Source organism: Epinephelus fuscoguttatus, linkage group LG1 (genome assembly GCF_011397635.1).
Source record: "Epinephelus fuscoguttatus linkage group LG1, E.fuscoguttatus.final_Chr_v1".
NCBI lineage: Eukaryota > Metazoa > Chordata > Actinopteri > Perciformes > Serranidae > Epinephelus > Epinephelus fuscoguttatus.
The window spans coordinates 39,819,569-39,837,646 of record NC_064752.1 but is presented as its reverse complement, the minus strand read 5'-3'; the positions used below and the strand labels follow the sequence as shown (position 1 = coordinate 39,837,646).

Sequence of the window (18,078 nt, the reverse complement as noted above, 5' to 3'; positions counted from 1 at the left end):
GCTGAACACCCTAATCCTCTCCGATGCATAGCTGAGCTTCTGAGGTGCTATTCGTGTCTGATCCTCCAAACAGGGAGCGTCCTGGCAGCCAGTCTACCGTACGTAATACACCTACGATAGATAAGTATCTCTTACAGCTCCACTTCAAAACACCCCAACTATACCTTTAATAGAAGTTTTCACATTTTTTCACACCTGCTATCTGAAAGTGTCACATTTTAGTTAACCCTTTGAATCAGAGGCTGTTTTCCCTCAGTCTTCACACTCTGTTTGCTCATGGTACAGTCACATGCCTCTAGCTAGTTATACCACATATTATTTTCAGCACAGAGCAAATATCAAACCTAAATATACAAATATGTGTCAGTGTAACAGAGATATATGTGGATGAGACATTTCATGCCTTAGTAATGTCTGTCTATATTCATGTCAGTCTGTCAAAGAGATCGTGTGGTGCCCTTTTTCTTGTGAAAAGTCATCAAATGCCGTTAAAATGTAAAACACTTCAGCTTCAAAACTGTTCAACAAAAGTCAGTCTAGTTCAAACAGACAGCTAGACATCTTTTCTGGTCTGTGCTGTTATCAGCTGGTAGGCGGTCAGAGGTGACTGAGCAGGAGAAAAATCTAGAAGGACGTTCATCTCATCTCTCCTCTCACTCTATCCTCCTGCCAGTTGACCTGGAAATCGATCTCAGCCCACAGTGTCCGAAATTCAGTTTTTGACTCACCGGCCAAGGGAACTGGTAGATAAAAAAAATCCACCAGCCAGGCATATTTTTTTACCAGTCAAAATAATAAATTGTTTTTGTATATTGTTGAATACAAACTTCAAGTAGAGGCCAGATCAAAATCTTGAGCAAAATTAGATAAATATATTGAACAACTCATCATCACAGCCTCAGCATGTGAGTAAGTTCCCTCTGGTAAGCAGTGATGCAGTGTATATGTCTAGTGAATCTGTAATGTGATGCTGTTGACAATGTGGTAGGTAATTAAGATTTTGCCGTCATTGTTCAGGCAACGAAGCCTTTGTGTTACTATTTGATTACCTTCATAAGTATGGGCACAACTCATAACCTTTACCTACACATTAGCTTAATGGGGCTTTCCGGTCATTTCAACAAGGGAAAGGCAGCAGAGGGAAAGTGATAACACAAATGTAGGGGTAAGAGTTCACTGTACTGAACTTTTGGCGATTGCCGCCGGGTTCAGGCCGATATAATAGCGGGCATCGTAGAGGCAGACAGAGGATAAGATGGAGGAGGTGATAATGTTGGTGTCCGAACACCCAGGATTACGGCACTTGCAACTTGTAAGGACAACCAGAAAAAAAAATGGGCCTTAGACAACATTTCAACCAAATTTCAGAGGACAAAATAAATTGTCCAAAAATGTAGAACTCCTTGGTTATTTCAGAGACTCTCAAAATAGTCTTTTGGTACATGACTAATTTGGCACAAACATACCCGCCATCATGGTGGTTAGCCTCTTGAGGTTCACTTGCCAAATGGAAAATCTATCCGCATTTGGCTATTGGCGGTGGTTAAGTGCACCATCTCAATTCCTAAAAAGCATCTTGAGAAGAGTAGAGGCTTGCTAGAGTACTAGGAGCTAGGATGCACAGGTGTGTCCTTTGTGGACGTCTTTTCAGCATCTGTGACATATGAAAGAGTCGGGACATACAGCTGATGATGCAGCTGTGCCACACGTCGTATCTAGTTGCTTTAAAATGACAGCTCTGAGCAAGGATGGCTCATTTTGTATGATGCCTGTTGCACTGACTTCTCTCTCCTCATGTCTCTTTTAGTGTTGTCAAAAATGACCATTTATCGATTAATAGTGATTCTGAATGTTTAAAACGGTTTCAATAGTCATTTTCTTCTGTATCGATAAACCGGTACCAGCTGTGCTTTCTCACTCTCTCTTGTTGGTAATGTTTAGTACAGTCATTCTGTTGTTCTCTGCAACTAACCAGGAGAAGAAAATTCATCTTTCTCATGATACAGCCTTGCTACTTTCATCTGGTATCAAAAATGTTATGAAATATCTACATTTTTCAAGTTACTGTATCGAAATTAGAAATTCAAGTATTGAGACAACACTAGTCTCTTCCTTGCCTCCTCAGCTCGCAACTCAGGTGGCAGAGACTAAGACATATGGGGAGAAGGTGAGGAAAGGAATCAAGGAGGTACAAATTGAGAATTGAGAAAAGCCTAATCTTTGAACAGAAACAAGGGTTACCATCTCCTGTAACATTCAACCACCTGTTCACATAACCAAAACCCTATACTTAGGTCACATGATGACAACTAAGCCATCAAAGACAGTTGAGTAAACTCCATCTATAGTGAAACTGTGAGATGCACATGTAAAGCTACTAAGTGGACATTGACTAAATTTGTTTACATTTTGGGGGAATCTTAATTAACTCCCTATGCACCATGGAAACTAGCAGTTCTTGTTTACCCTGTTTGTTTTTTGCATGATTAGAACAGCTATAGGAGCATTACCCTGAAAAGACACTAGAGAAACATTTATCTCTTGTTGTGCTTATTTCAGCAGTATTCATAATAAGGGTTTAAGTGAGATAATAGGACAGGATAAATTACTGTTTTTTTTTTCATAAATAGAACTGGATTTCCATGCTATTATTCAGCGTCTTAAGGTCAAAGTTCAACCATCTTTTGAAAAACAACACACAGTATTTAGCTTCGCCACACATACTCGTGCTTTTTAATGCACAGGTGCACAAATGATCTTAATGAGAGAGTGGAAGTGGCTGAGAAGCTAATGATAAGATGCGGCTGCATTGTGCATGTTGCTGCGCCAGGAGCCATGGAGACGAGACGGAAATAGATACAGGCGCTAAGGAAAAGAAGCAAACATTAGCAGAGCTGAGAAAACAAAGCTTGATGTATGCATGGACATGACGTGCCTGCACCACTGAACACGCTTGGTTACATAAGGACAATGTATATTGAGTTTCCACTGTACTGTGTTGTGTCCCTGAAGCACGGCCCCCCTCCCTGGCTCATCCACTCGTACATTCAGGGCATAGTGGTTCTGCTCCCTTTCACTGACTGCTGTGTAGGAGTCAAATTAGAGTGAGCTGATCTAGTGTGGCAGTGCTGTGAAGGCTTGAGTGGAGAAAAGAGCAAAGGAGGGAAAAGCGTAAGGAAAGGAAAGATGGAGGAGAGGCAGAGAGAGGAGGGGGAGTAACGGTGAAGAGTGGGAGAAGTGGGCTAAGTTAATGGATGGAGGATATTACATGGAGGAGATAATGAGAGGGAGGGACAGCTTAATGAGGGGGGTGATAGAGTCTGGGTAGCAAAACTAACGGGTTATATGGAGCACTAGCTCTATTACAGAGGGGAGTTAGGGACATCATAATCCCTGTGGCCTTATAAGTAATTACTATGTGATAGAGAAAGAGAATGGTAAGACCTATCTGCTGTCAGCAGAATTGGAATGAACTCCCTAACGGTTCTTTCATTGCACCATGCTTTTATGTGTGTGAGTGTTGCTGTACTGCTACCCTTTAAAGATTTGAATGGTTGACTTTCAGAGTGAGAGCATTTGTGCATAGTGAGGGCATATTCGCTTCTGTAACAGAGTTAGTTCAGGGGTAAGAGGTGGGTTTATGGGCAGAGGCATCTATAGATAATATAAAGAGTGTGTTTATCTCCTCTCTGTGAGGATCATAAGACAGCAGGAGGTCTGGACAGTGTGTTCTGCTGGCAGGCTCGCTTTTATCCACCAGTTCTACAGCTACACAGTAACCAGGCTGCTCGCCCTCAGTCTGGTGAGCTATAAACACATTCACATTGTGAAGTTAAGCAACAAGAAGACAAACACCAGTGTTATGTGTCCCTGTAGATCACTAGCTCCAGTTCTGTGTGCCAACACTTTAGCAAGCAATGTGTTGAGAAAAAGCAGGCCACCAAGACTATCTAAACTAAGTCAGCTGACCTGAGGAAATCATTTGTTACTGTTTTGTTATAAATTATAGCTGATCTAGGCAGGCCTATTATTGGACCTGCTGAGCAAGCATGAATTCATAAGCCATGCTGTGATTATTAGCTGCACACAGTTTCAAACCTTTCACTGCAGCTCTCTGTACATACACGTAAAGTAGTCCCTGCTTGGAAAAAAACATTATATTTGTATCACAGTTTCAACACATTTTCACTAATCTTTCTATGTGACTATGTCACCTGACAAGCTCAAGCTCAGGTTTAACTTTATTCCAAGCAACTTCTGGGGCTGAAAAATGACGCCCAAGTGGAAGTGCCAAAAACTGCAGTTCCTCGAATGGCCACTTGAGGCTGGCTTCGGAAGCTAGTCAATCCCCACAGACCCCCATTTTAAAATCCCCAACTGTATACCTGAAATAAACATGTTTACAGCCTGGTACAGGCAGATCATTTCCCCATTCATGACAACTGTAGCAGGTGAATTCTTAAATAACTCACTCATTCACATTTTATTAAGGCTTTAAGTTATGCATTATTAAGGGCAGGCCGCTTTGAGTGACTGCCCATTTTGTCCTCAACCTCTCCATCAGATCCACCCCTCTGACCCAAATATGGTCTCTTCTGGCTCCAAATGATGACAGCCAATATGCCAAACTTAAGGCTTCAAAATGTGAGTCCACAAACCAGTGGACAAACAGTAGCTACGTCCATTATTTTTACAGTCTATGGTTTACTATCATCTGGATAGCAACCAAGAATTCATATATTGGAATTCACTTGTGCATTGCCTGTTTAAAATGTGCCTATTGCAGAGTTAAAACAAGGTGGGAAGCTGAGGGGGGCCTGACTATCACACAAGGTGAATGGGAAGAGATACTTAGACAACAATGGAAAATGACAAGCTCTCCATCCTGGAGAGAATTTGGCTGGAAGAATGTCATGCGTTATTTTTGTACTCCTGCCCAGAAAAAATCTTTACAAAACCAAATGGACTGTTGGCGATTGTGTGGGAATTAAGCAGCAAATCACTTCCATATCTTCTGGGGGTGCCTTTTGGTTGCTTCCTTTTGGACTAAAATTCATGGCATTCTTGAAACAACCGAACCAAAATAACTTTTAATTTTGAACTGATGTACCTGATCAGTCTAGAGGAATTCAAATGGAGAAAAAAGGATAAATATCTGCTGAGAATACTATTGGTGGCAGGTAAGAAATCCTTAACCAAGAAATGGCTGAAAAGAAATATGCCTAGTGTTGATGAATGGATTGACTTGGTTCATAATATCTATGTAATGGAGAGATGGACTTTCAGTTTGAGAGCAAGTCGTACTCAGCATGCTGTTTGGCGATGTAGCGGTTAATGGAGTCCTCTTTCAATACACTACACACTACACATAGGGCTGGGCGGTATGACCTAAAATTTATATCACAGTATAAATCGAATCTCTTCACGGTAACAGTATATATCGCGGTATAAATTTAAGTGTAAAAGTTATAATAGAAGTGTTTCTGAATGGGTTTTGTAGTCCCTTAGCAAAGCTAAATTGATAAAAAAAAAACAACAACAAAAGCAAAGATATAATGTATTTTTTAGAGCATTTATTGTGCAGAATGCAGATCTCAACACTCAAAATTAAAACCCAGTACTCTATGGTCCAAAATGTCCCCTGGGATCTATATCAAAAGGTAATTTCCTTCTTTTAGCAAAATCCTAAATGACTGAGTTGTGTTTTTTCCACCTGGACCTTTATGCTCTGCCATTTCTCCTCTAATCATCAGGCTGTAACCTGTGACAGGCTGTTATGATACCACAACTATCACACATTCACATATGGAGTTTTTTGTGGAGCCCCTAGCGTCACATACGTTTACATTACCAAAGGTTTATGACAAACTCTCTTGCCGAAAACCAACTCCCATGTGCGCACGGCGAGAGAGGAGAGGGAGAGACGCTGTGCTGCTGCCAGAGGAGACGCTGAATGAGTTCACTCTGAGCGGTAAGTCGCTAAAAGAGTCTGAGAAGTCCGGGGCTGTTCATAAAGCCTACCGCATATACCGTGCAGCCCTAAATACACAGTATGTACTTAGCATACTACTGATAAATATGTCCGATCTTAAGAACTCACACTCGACACTGCACTTTCTTGGGTCCTTAGTAAAACACCAGCTCAATGTGAAGTTGATCGGATGAATGGTTGTCAAGAAAACTTAGGGACAGTTATACAGTACGTACAGACAGAGGTTAATTCCATTGTAGTTAAATGTACTGAATATCACCGCATATAAATTTAAGAATGTTTTCTCTTAGGGCTGCTATATATTTGATTTTTTTTCATTATTCTAGTGGTTAATTTACCACTACCAGTGGGCTCAAGTGATGTAGCACTCAAGAGCGGTCTTGATCTTAAAACCACCTTTTCAAGGTCTCAGTCTTGTCTCGGAATCTACAGCATTTTTACTCGGTCTTGTCTCAGTCTCAAACAAAAAGGACTCATATATATAGTATTTATTTCAAGACCAGTCAAGACCACAGTTGCGGGATTATCACTAAATTCCCTGTGTAAAATAGGGTTTTTGAATAAGGATGGTACATTGATTTCAGCTTCTTAGTGCTTGTCTTTGTTGACTCATAACAAAGGAAAATTTCCTACACATAAAATTCACCTCTGCCTTTTGAATATTTTATAAAAACATCTTTCACACTTATACTACACACATATATATAGTATATGGCAGTAAAAATAGGTGAATGGAGAGTAATTTTCAGTTGTTTTTTGGGGTGTTTTTATGGGAATGTGTATTTCACAGATCAATTTGAGGAGGCCTGTGGTTTTCATGTTGCACATTTTATCGCAAGTGTGTCATGCAGTGTGGGACTTGCACTGGTCTGGTCTTGACTTGGTCTCAACCCCTCAAAAGTGTGGTCTTGTGTTGGTCTAGATTCACTCTGGATTTGGTCCGGACTCTCAGTTTAGGTGGTCTCGACAATGCCACTAAGCAAACAGCATATACCAATGGAGAGTGTATACATTCTGTTAATGTAAGCAGTACACTCTGCTCAGCAAGTATACAATAAATTCATGCAAGTTACTGTTTTGTACTAAAAATATATGATATAAAGTGTGTGCCACCAGTCATCAATCAAATCATGATTTTGGAGCAACGCTGCCAATGCAAAATTTGAAAATGTCACTCACCTTGTCAGAGAGAGATGGCCTGTCATCCCAAGAGCAATGTTTGACAGACATACGTTATATCACTTTTTAACTTCCTCCTAACTTTGACAGGAAGGAGCTCCATCCTGTTTGTCTTACGAGAAAAATGAGCAGGCTAACGTTACACTGAGGCCGGCATCGAACCCCATCGATTTAACGTAACGCTGCACACTGCACACAGCAACTGGCTTAAATGGTATTTATGAGTGTGTATGTGTAGAAGAAAGTAATCAATGCTTGCGGAATGAGAAAGGATGAGGGCAGGAAGTAGAAAGTGAGGAGGGGGGAGTGAAAAGGAAAGCATGGGGAGAGGAGGTGAGGCTCCTCAACCAGAAGAAAATCAATGACACTACTGTACCGTCAGGTCGGAATCTCAGACAGGAAAGCCTCGATGATTTCTCAGCACTGCGATTGAGTTATCTGTGAAGTGAAGAAGATGACACTATAAACTCTACATCACAGAGGATTATCACATACCAACACTGCAAGCATTTCAGCTTTACAGTGCAAATATAATGTATGGTTATTTCATAATAGGGATAGGCATAAGTACTTGAATAATCGACTGGGACAACGTATAGAGTAATCACTTCCTTGCTCTGCAGCTTTAAAATAGAAAACTGCACTTGTGCCCTTCTTGCACAGGACTAGCATTACCTTGTGACCTTTAGTAATATTTGCGCCTGTGATCTTAATCCTGTGTGACTCTGCCATGTCCGTCATTTGTCATACCCTCCATGTTTTACCAAACGTGGAGGTTGTGTGATAATATTAGTCCTGTGTGAATCAGCATTTCGGTGATGTGGGACCAGTTTCAGGTTTTTGTTTTCCCCTCGGCATGTTTGTGCCTCTTTTCTGGTCAAGAATTACGGAGGCTGTGTTGGCAGTTATAAAGGAAAGTTTGGGCAGTATTTATGTGTCCAGCAGGCTCACAGCATGGAGACCTGTTTGCAGAAAAAGCAAGCTCAAATCCATCAGAGGAGCGATATCCTGAGAGATGATGAGATGGGTAACATGTGACCATTTATGGCAGAATCAGTTCTGTTTGTTTAAGCCCCATTTAAAAGAAAAAAAGGAGGTTAACACTGTGCATCACCACTAGTAATGCTGTGAAGTGTTTCTGTGTTGTGTAGAGATACAGATGACTATGTGCATCATAGTGGGGGGATAATGTCATTAAATTTGAGTAAAATACAGACTTCACTTATCCTGTGCATCCCCAGGTACTACTAGTCCCATGCGGTATGGTTTTAGTTGCTCAGATTCTGTAAATAATTAACTAACTTTATCAAATATTATTGACAGAATAGTTTTACAGTTGAAAAAGTAGTTGAAATTTAGCAAAGTCGGTGCCCACGTCCCTCCCCCCTGGAGTTTCTGATGGGGACTGCTTGAGTATAAAGAATAGAGCTTCCAACTTTGGAGCAAAGTATGACAGTAGAGGAGAGTGACAATCTCCCTGGGGGAGAAAGGAAGACAAAGAAATGTCATTCTTCCTCCTGTACATCTGCGCTCAGCCTGAACCTAGACAGACTGAAGACAGACAAGTGTGGTGAATATTGAGTAAGTGACCTTTCAGATAAGGCCTGGATGGTCTTTATATTCACTGTCATCACTGGCATGAGGGCTGTAACAATAGATCCATCATCATCAATCATCGTTTCATGAGCTGGGTAAGGAGTTTAAAAAACGTGAACGATGACAAATGATGTAAATAATCCAATAATATTCAAACAGGGACTTCGACTCATTTTCCAGTTTATGAGGTTCAGCTAAAACTTATGCAATCTAATACAGCAGCCCTGCGGTAAATCCTGACTAAGTGAAGATTATAATGTTTCAAGTTTTTTAATATTTTCTCCACCCGTTATATAAGCGAGAATTTCACAATAAAGCAGGACATCTCTGCCTGCCTATCTGTATGTGTGTGTGTGTGTGTGTGTGTGTGTGTGTGTGTGTGTGTCCTTCACATATCTCAAGAACCTTCCACCTAATCTACTTCCCACTTGGCGGGTGTATTGCCAGGGAGCCAAGGATGTGCAGTGTCCAATTTAATGTGATTTGGACATGCGACACGTTCAATGTTAATAAACTTAGAAGGGACAAGTGAACAGCACTCTGTGGCTCTGTGCAGCAGCAGGGGCGGGACTTCCAGGCTCTTCAAAGTCGAGTATGTCCGCTGTGTGTTTGTGACCGCCAAGTGGCTACAATCTTGTGTTTTTCTCTACCATACTAACTTATAACACTAATAATGTTACCGCCTGCAAAATAACTCCGCTAATTAAATCCATGCTCTACTTAATAACACCCCTATTTGGAAATTAACACATCTTCTAAGAGTATTTCACCCATGTTTCTGACCATGAGTAGCTGTGATTTGGGTGTTTTTTAGGGGTGGATTTAGGCAAACGGAGTCTTGCTTTACTTTCACCCTTTCTTTAACTGGCAATGTTGGTATTGGTAGTGATACAAGACATGCTCAACACTTTATTTTGTTTCTGAAGTAAAACTTTTAACTATTAATAGTAAAACTACGAATACTGCATAGTAAATGTCTTGCCTTCTTACTTGAAGTGAAGGGTGAATCAATGTACCTACAGTTCACTTATTTAACGTCTGTTTATAGTGGAACTTTCAATTCTAATATAAATATATGAGTAATAATGCATCATGTTTTAATTGTTAGATTTTGTGAACAAAATCTGAAACTGCAACATAACCAGTAACATTTATATGTCAGATATAGTAGTATGACTTCCTCTAAAGTAGAAGCAGAAGCCCACAGCAGGTAAGAAGTATGTGAGCTGCACATTTTGCAAGTGCTTCGGGGCCTTTTGTGCACCATTTCGAGGTACAATGAGTTAGAATAGCAACAGAATTCAACATTTTTCCTATCTCAACAACATAATAAATCTATAGCTGTTTGGGGCCCAGGTGTATTGCTCAGGACCCATGGTTGCGCAGTGTTCTGTGGGAAGTTTTTTGTGCAAGCTGCAGCAATACCACAGGCCGAGCAATCAGGTATGTGTAAGCAAGCACTAGAAACACCTCTAAAACAAAATTAAACGAAACAGTGGAGCTTTCATGAGGCCAGGATTTTTGCAGGAGTGTTGTAGTTTTAACTAGGTGTGCCTAATAAACTGACAAGTGAGTGTTTACTGTATGATGGATCTGCTCTGACCTTTCAGCACTTTGTTCTCTTTTGTCATGGCCCCCTATGTTATCACTCAAATACTCCGTGCCTGTGACACTAATGGTGTGTGTCACTTACTGGCACTTTGTGATAATACTTGGTTTCATATCACTAATATTCCTCATGTATTTATCTCCATCACTCTACAGTGTGTTTTTTACATTACCATATGGCCCTGGTCTTCACATAACATCTGTAATAGAGGCTTGTAAGCAGCTTATCAGCACAGTGTCACACAAAACCACTGACACATGAACTCACAGGAGTGTCTGGTGTCATAAAGGCTTAGCTTGTGTGAAATATTAAGTTTAGTTTAATTTTAACAACAAAGCAATGTGTTAAAGCAAGAAAGTGTGTCCTTCTTGTAGAGTAGTTGTAATATTAGCCTGCAATAACCTTTTCGCATCGCTAGCTTAGCATTGTCTCGCCAACTAACCGAAGTTGCAGCAGGAAACGTTAACTTCCTCGATATTTCCCGAGTACCGTGTAGTCAAATGTAACGAGTAACGAAATACTGCTCGCTAAAGTACTACCATTACTTTTCAACTCAGCTGGGAGTCACGTCAAAGCCCTCAAGTGGCTCACCTCTCAGGTAGACCGACTACGTTTCCATTCATATCCGCTTTCGAGCTACTTACTTTGTCCGTTTCCGTCGCCGTTGTCTCGGTGTGTGCCGCTGCTCCTTTCCCCTCCGCTCCTCTCTGTGTGGAGGCGAGATGGAGAGAGGAGTCGGATCCAGGCAGAGGAAGATGGGAGGCGAGGCGCGCCGCTAATAGCTCCCGCCGCACCGGGAGCGCACAGCGGAGGAGCGGGCTGGAGCACAAAGAGGTCCGCTTACCGAGCCTGAGATATTAAGTGGGTCAGAGATGAAGTATTCATCTCGAGCTTTTATCGCACAAGTTAAAATTCATCCCTTCGATGGTACAATCCGGAGAGAGAGGGAGAGAGCCTGTGTGTTGTGATAACCTATATTTGGTAAAGGGGAGTCTACTGACACAGTTTCATGTGTTTGAAATCAGAGAGATATGTTTGTGGGCGTTTACTGCTCTGTCAATTGATTTGAGGTTATAGTGTAAATATTTAATAGATGAAATAAATACAAAGGCATAGGGTTAAATGGAACTGCATAACATAGTTCTTATAAACCTGGTGACAAAGCAGGAAGCTGTTCCCACATCATCAGGTGACCTCCCCTGTAGTTCAATACACTGCTAACCAGTCTGCACATTATTTTGGTGACCCAGGCCAGACATAGGTCCACACTGATACATGGACAGCATTTGTCCTGTAACATTTTAGAACTATTAAAAGTATTATTATCATCGAGGGATTTTTAGTTTAATTCAACTTCACTCAACCTCCAGTGGTGCCCCCAGGAGGGGGCCCGGGGAGGCCATGGCTGCCCTAATACAATTGCTGACTTGCCCCCTACTGGCCTTCCCTGGCAAAAATAGATGGAGGCTGACATTACTGTCTTAAGTAGGCTGTGGACTCAGACAAGTTTATTAATCCCACCAAGGGCAATTTGTTTGTTTGTGGTACACTCATTTTAGCCTTGTTTTGACCAAGCAGTATGGTATGGTACAGATCAGTATGTTTTTTTTTTCTGTTTCCACTGCAAAAAGTTGTGAATGGTACTGATGGAACCGTTTCGTACAGTTACTATTTTTGTGCTTTGCCAAGCACAGAGATCTGGTACTAAAAGGTGGAGCTGTGGACACTGCAGTCCGTTGACTGGTCAATAGCAGATGGTCACTCTGCTCAGGGCTGAGTTGTGGCTGGTTTTGAGGCTCATGTAACCACTGTTCATACCGTGGAGAGTTTTGCATAGTAAACCATAACTATAATATGAAAGGATGTTTTGCTGCCTCGCAGCAGCTGTAGTCGGAGAAAAAAATAACTTAATTCAATGGGCCAAATGCAGGCAATTTTTAAGGTGGAATGTTTACTTGTAATGTTACTCGATGCATGAGTTGACGACATGAATCCATCAACAAACCTTAAATTTCAATATGACAACTTTGACCATTCCATTAGTTTTTATTGTCTGTCTTGGATGACATACACTTTTTGTAATAAGTTGATCTTCAAGTGTTTAAAAATATATATTAATTTCAACCAGATTATAAACTGCATATATTCTAGTCCTCACTTGAAGAAAAAAAGCATCATGGAGCATCGCTCCTGTGGGCTCTGGCAACGCTAAACCCCTGCACTTGCCTGAGAAGGACTAAATGCACAAATCCGCTTTTTGTAAATATCCCATGGAGAGGGACTGTCAGTCTGCTTGTTCTTTTTTGTTCTGAAAATGACGGCGTGCAGCCCTGTTCCCTGGATGATAAATGAGGTGCAGACTTCCCTCTGTGTCACCAGTGATGAGGAAATACAGTGAGTGCTGGATGGAGCAATGAGTGACAACACCCCCACCCACATTTAAAAGTACCTAGTGTTTAGGTACCATGTCTCAAGGGTTACTCTTGATTACAAAGGTATCATACCGAAAGTGTTTGGTGGAAATGGGGCTTTGTGGATAATGAAGATAGTGGGATCTTATGAAACCATAACCTAGGGCATCCATTGGTACCAAGCATGTCATACTAGCTTGTCTGAAATGCGATTTTTAAAGGGGTCCCTTGAACTCTCACCTCAAGATATTTTAATGAAAATGGGTTCAATGGGTGCCCATTAGTCTCTCCTAAACTTGAGAAAGCTTGGTCCCAGTAAATGTTTTGTTCCTTACAAAGTTCTCCTTCAAATTAAAGCTGCGTATTTGTCTTTTTAAGGTGAACGACAACCAGCCTATTTGAAGAACAAAGAACTCATTTTTAACTAGCCTATACACTTCATCACCATTGTGAATCCTTGAAATTCAGTTATGGCTTTTGGTTTTGGTGTGCCATCTTGAGATTTTCAGTGGCCCCATCTGGCCACCCCTCTGAAAAATGTCTGGAGGCACCATTGTCAACCTCTGGTCTATGTCATCAACAACACAGTCTGTAGACCAGTACAGACATTTTGACATGTCAAAGCAGGAAAGCACAGGTGTCATTAAAATGTATGAGGCTGTATTCCATTTAGATGAGCCAGGTCCAGGTAGAAAAGCTTCATGATTCATACACAGCTGTGTAAGCATGGAAGTGAGTGACAAAGAGTGTCAGCTCTCATATGTCCCCTTAGAGAGGCGGCCTGCAGACTCAGCTCAGCATTATTGTATGGTCCAGTGTGTAAACAGTGTTTTTCTTGATAAGTAAAACACTACCTGGACATTTATGTTAAATGGCTGAAATTGAAATTCACCAATATGTCCTCCTGTGTGGTGCCCCACCTTGTGTCATGTACCTTATTGATCTTGGACAGGTTCGTACTCTGCCTATAAACACAAAGCAGAAGGACACAGTGTATTTTGCATTAGCTGATCATGTGTTGTTGCAATATTTGATTTTGATTATTGTCAGTGTATCTATTTATTTTATTTTATATATTTATTCTTAATTTTTAAAGAATAGTTACAAGTTCCATTCTGTGTCTAACAGGTTGGAAGTAGTAAAGTTCAATCAATGCTGGTAAGTCTCACACTCGTGTCTGCTTTCAACACAGTTTGAATTTCACTCTTTTCATTTCCAATCTATAATTTTTTCAGGCTTTGCATTCACATTTGACATATTAAAATAGTTTCTCTAAATTATTCATATTATTCTGATTGTAATAATTAATGGAAAATACATTTGAAAGATGCTTTATAATTTCATTAGCTTTCATTAGAGCTTGTAGTTGAATTAGACTTTGGTTTCTAAATAGATAAATTTTTATTAACAGCTAATTTACAACATGATTGACAAATGTACAAAGAAAACCAATTTCATTACAAACTTTACAAATTTGCAGTGTTGAGTTACAAACTACCACCATGTACCTCATTATTCTGTTCTACAAAGCCACAATGCTACGCGTTTTATTACTGACTTTCTGACATGTCTTTTAACATATAAGAACACAATGCTATAGACATGTGTCACTTTGAGAAAGGAAAAAAAACGTGTTGAAATTTGATCTGGATCTCTGTGAAAATGAATGTATTAAAATAGACACTGCATTTCCCTGCACCATTTAAATTGTTCAGTACCTAAATGTTTATTTAGATTCCATGTTAAGTTTATGACAATGATTAATAAGCAGCCTCAAAAGATATAGTTAAGGTTTTACAATGTATGTAATTAGTAAACAATATCGGAACCCATCGGTTATGTGTCTGACAACGATAAACCTCTGGAGGCAACAGCCAATATTTCAGAAGATCGTGAAGACAGCAGATATCTGGGCCAAGGCCTCCTCTTTGTGTGTTACTCATTTTGGCTAATCCCTATGAACAGATATTTGCAAATGAATACAGATACATTTTTATAAAAGCATGTATAAAGCTAACTCGTTGTCAATTGCCATTGGCAGTCCAACTCTTATACTCTCCACATGGACTGCTGAACTGCTGCTCAAACATGATAGGTCAATACTATTCGAACTACAAACAGAAACCATAGTGCTTCTGATACCAAAATATTGTATCGTTACCCACAGATTCTGCATACATATGCCGATATCTGTTTCTAGAGATTACATACAGTATGTTACACAGTTTGGCTGAGATTGGAGGTACAGTATACTTGCTGCACCGTGAACCAGAGCATGTGAGCGGAGCGGGTGAAAATTTCCGCTCCTTGCTCGCAGACTTGTCAATTTGCACCGCTCGTCCACTCCGCTTGGTTCTGCGCATTCTTCGCTCTGCTCCACTCCATCATAAATTTTATCCCGCTCTACTCGCTCACCACTCCTCTCAAAAAAACTGCGTCGTACTACCCTAACCTGTAATCTATTCACAAATAAAACATGAGCTTGGTAGATTCTCCGGGGAAGCCCTCTCCCCTCTCCCCGCAGTTTGGGACCGTTCTCCAAGGTACCGCTGCTTCTCTTCTCAGTTTCTTTTCTGAAGTACACAGTAAACTCCATAGTTTTGAAAGAAAATAGTGTGGGTGTGCGCAGGTGCAAAGATGCATTCTGCGTGGGGCATGAGCGACCGGAGTGAAATTGGAGTGAGAGATAAGGCTCCGCTCCACCTTTTAAAAAAAATAGCCGCTCTTTGCTCAACACAAAATCCTTCCACTCCCCACTCCGCTCCGCTCACATGCTCTGCCGTGAACAGAATTGTTTACATACGTGCCGATGCACTAAACATTTTACTGGAAGTTTCCACTAGAGAGCACACCAGAGAACTTAGACAGTATAGAAGTTCCGGATTTGTATAATGTAAACAGTAAACATGATGACAGTCGAGGAGGTTACTATGGGTGAGTTTCTGTCACCTAGTACTTCCCTGCAAAGTGGACAGCACAGGGTAATCAGCCATGTTTAGTAAGATTCCAAACCACAGGTAGCAAAAAAGGTTCAGTTTAAAGGGAACTTTGAACACTTGAAAAATGTTTGATGTCCATTATTAAACATCAACGTGCACAACATTAACAGTAAAGTTGCTTTCATATCTCCAAGGGGGTTTCCCCAAAAAACAGCTGCTGCCGCTACGGTCTGCAGCTGTGACATCAGGTAGGTACCTTGGTAAGAACGGGCAGATGCGCAAGCTAGCATGTAGGTGCATACTGTAGCAAGACAGGGAAATCACTGAAATTACCAAAGATTTCTACATATTTGGACAATTTACCATTTAGGTCATCTGAAGTTTGGTGGAAACGTCATCCCAGGCCCAGTTTTTCTTCTGGCTCTTCTCATAAGTTGCAAGCACTGCAACTCCAGGAAGTCAGACACCAACATTATCAGCTCCTCCATCTTGTCTTCTTTCTGCTAGAGTGATGCCCAAGTTTGATCGGCTAAAGCCAGACGACAACTGCCGGAAGTTTAACATGGTAGATTCAGTGCAGCACAGCAGAATCTATGTGTGTGCAAGCTGGCGGCAACCACTCCATACCCCTACAAACTTACTGTTCCCCTCTGCCACCATCCCCTCATTGAAATTGACTGTAGGTAACGAGTTATTAAGCAGTGGTGTGAAGGCAGTTTAAAAGTGATGAAATTTGCACTTGTATTGCATTTTTGTTCATTTCTATTTGTGTGTTAATGCTCTAAATAAAATGTAATAGTTTTGCTCAATAACTTTGCCATAAATAATAATAAACTCTGGGTAAAACCATAGTAGGCCATGACACTGTATATCCTGTAGATTATTAAAAATATATCTATTCCCAATTTACAAACAATCCAATAGAATAAGTCTTATAGTGGTATGTCTTTGTTTCAATATTTCAGTATTATATTTCAGTGGTTTGAATTTTTCTAGTAGCAGTAACGGGTATGTGAGGTGTGAGTGTTACCAGGGTAACGCATGGAGGAAGTGATGTCTGGTATGTTGATATTGCTGGGGGTTGTGATTGGAGGAATTTTAACAAGGGAAGTCCCCTTAATCAACATTCCTTGGACAGGCAGCAGGGAGTACTGCTTGTGTACACTGTGAAACAGAATGCAGATAATGTTGTTCAATTCTGAGATCACAGCAGACAAAAGCAACGGCAGTGCCATTGTAGATGGTATGTAAGGCCCCTAAATCAAGAACGTCTTGAGCGTGGTGAGTATGTCCACACTGCCCCTACCATTCATGCGCTCACTGCTTCTTGTGGACGCATAGTGTTAATCTCTGAGAACATGCACAACCAGCGCTCCAAACGGACGAAGGGTTTTTAAGGCAGTCCTCATACGCATGTGAATGCGTGGTTAAAAGCAAGGATATCTTAAGGCTTGATGCTTAAGAGCTATCCAACTTCAAATTCTAAACTTTGCTGTTTCTGTAATTACTGCTCTCTGCCTTTGTAAGGCAGTAATGGCCACTACCATCCCTGAACACATCATCCCAAGCCCAGAATCTACACTGTGTCAATTAGGCTTTGTGATTTAGTCTGATAGACAGTCCAGCTTTTGTGTTGCTGTCATTGCCTCTAGAAAATCAAGCCCCCCCCCCCTTATTTTCTCAGCCCGGGTCATTTTTTTGCCTCCTGTCTGTGCCTCAACATTCTCTGCCCCCCTGCTATTTTTTAAGAGCCAGACAGAGGGAGCGTGGCCCAGAAATCCTGCTCTGAAGATGAGTACCAACTCGCTGTCAGCACTGCTGTCTGCCCTCCTGGGACCTAGCCTGATTACAGCACCATCATTCTCTCTCTTTTAGTTCTGGACACACACAGAAACACACTCACACACACACCCACACGCACTGTTCTTGATGCACATCTGTACTTTACAGCTCATTGAATATGCCTTTTCAACTGTATTATTATTTTCTAAGAGCCTTGAATCTGTGTGGTCTCCTGTCATTGTATTTGCAGGCTCTCTGATGTCTCAGAGTCTGAGACAGAGATGACTGTAGAGATATTGTTGCCGATGACAGCTGGCCAGTCACATAATTGGCTTGTCGACATGTCACTCTCAGTCTCTGATGTTTCCATTGGAGCAGAACACTGGTCTGGGAGAAAGGAATCCACTTCTACATCTATAATTCAGCTGAGACTCAAACTGTCTACAGCCAGCAGTTTTTACTTGGCAAAACTTACAGCTTATAGTACTTGGCACAGGTATGAGGGTTGCCAGAATATGCTACTCTGGGTTTGTTTCATAGCAGTTTAGCAGGAGCGGTAATTGGGTCAAG

At 41.1% G+C, this 18,078-nt stretch overlaps 1 protein-coding gene across 1 annotated transcript in view; it reads right to left on the bottom strand.

Moving 5' to 3' along the window:
* klhdc8a (kelch domain containing 8A) overlaps positions 1–11,401 on the bottom strand; it is a 50,275-nt gene extending 38,874 nt beyond the window's left edge. The window contains exons 1-2 of the mRNA XM_049580008.1: positions 11,021–11,401; positions 7,548–7,609 (exon numbers count right to left, since the gene is read on the bottom strand). The gene's annotated coding sequence lies outside the window, so the exon portion shown is untranslated. The remainder of the gene's footprint in view (positions 1–7,547; positions 7,610–11,020) is intronic.
* Between the last annotated feature and the right edge of the window lie 6,677 nt (positions 11,402–18,078).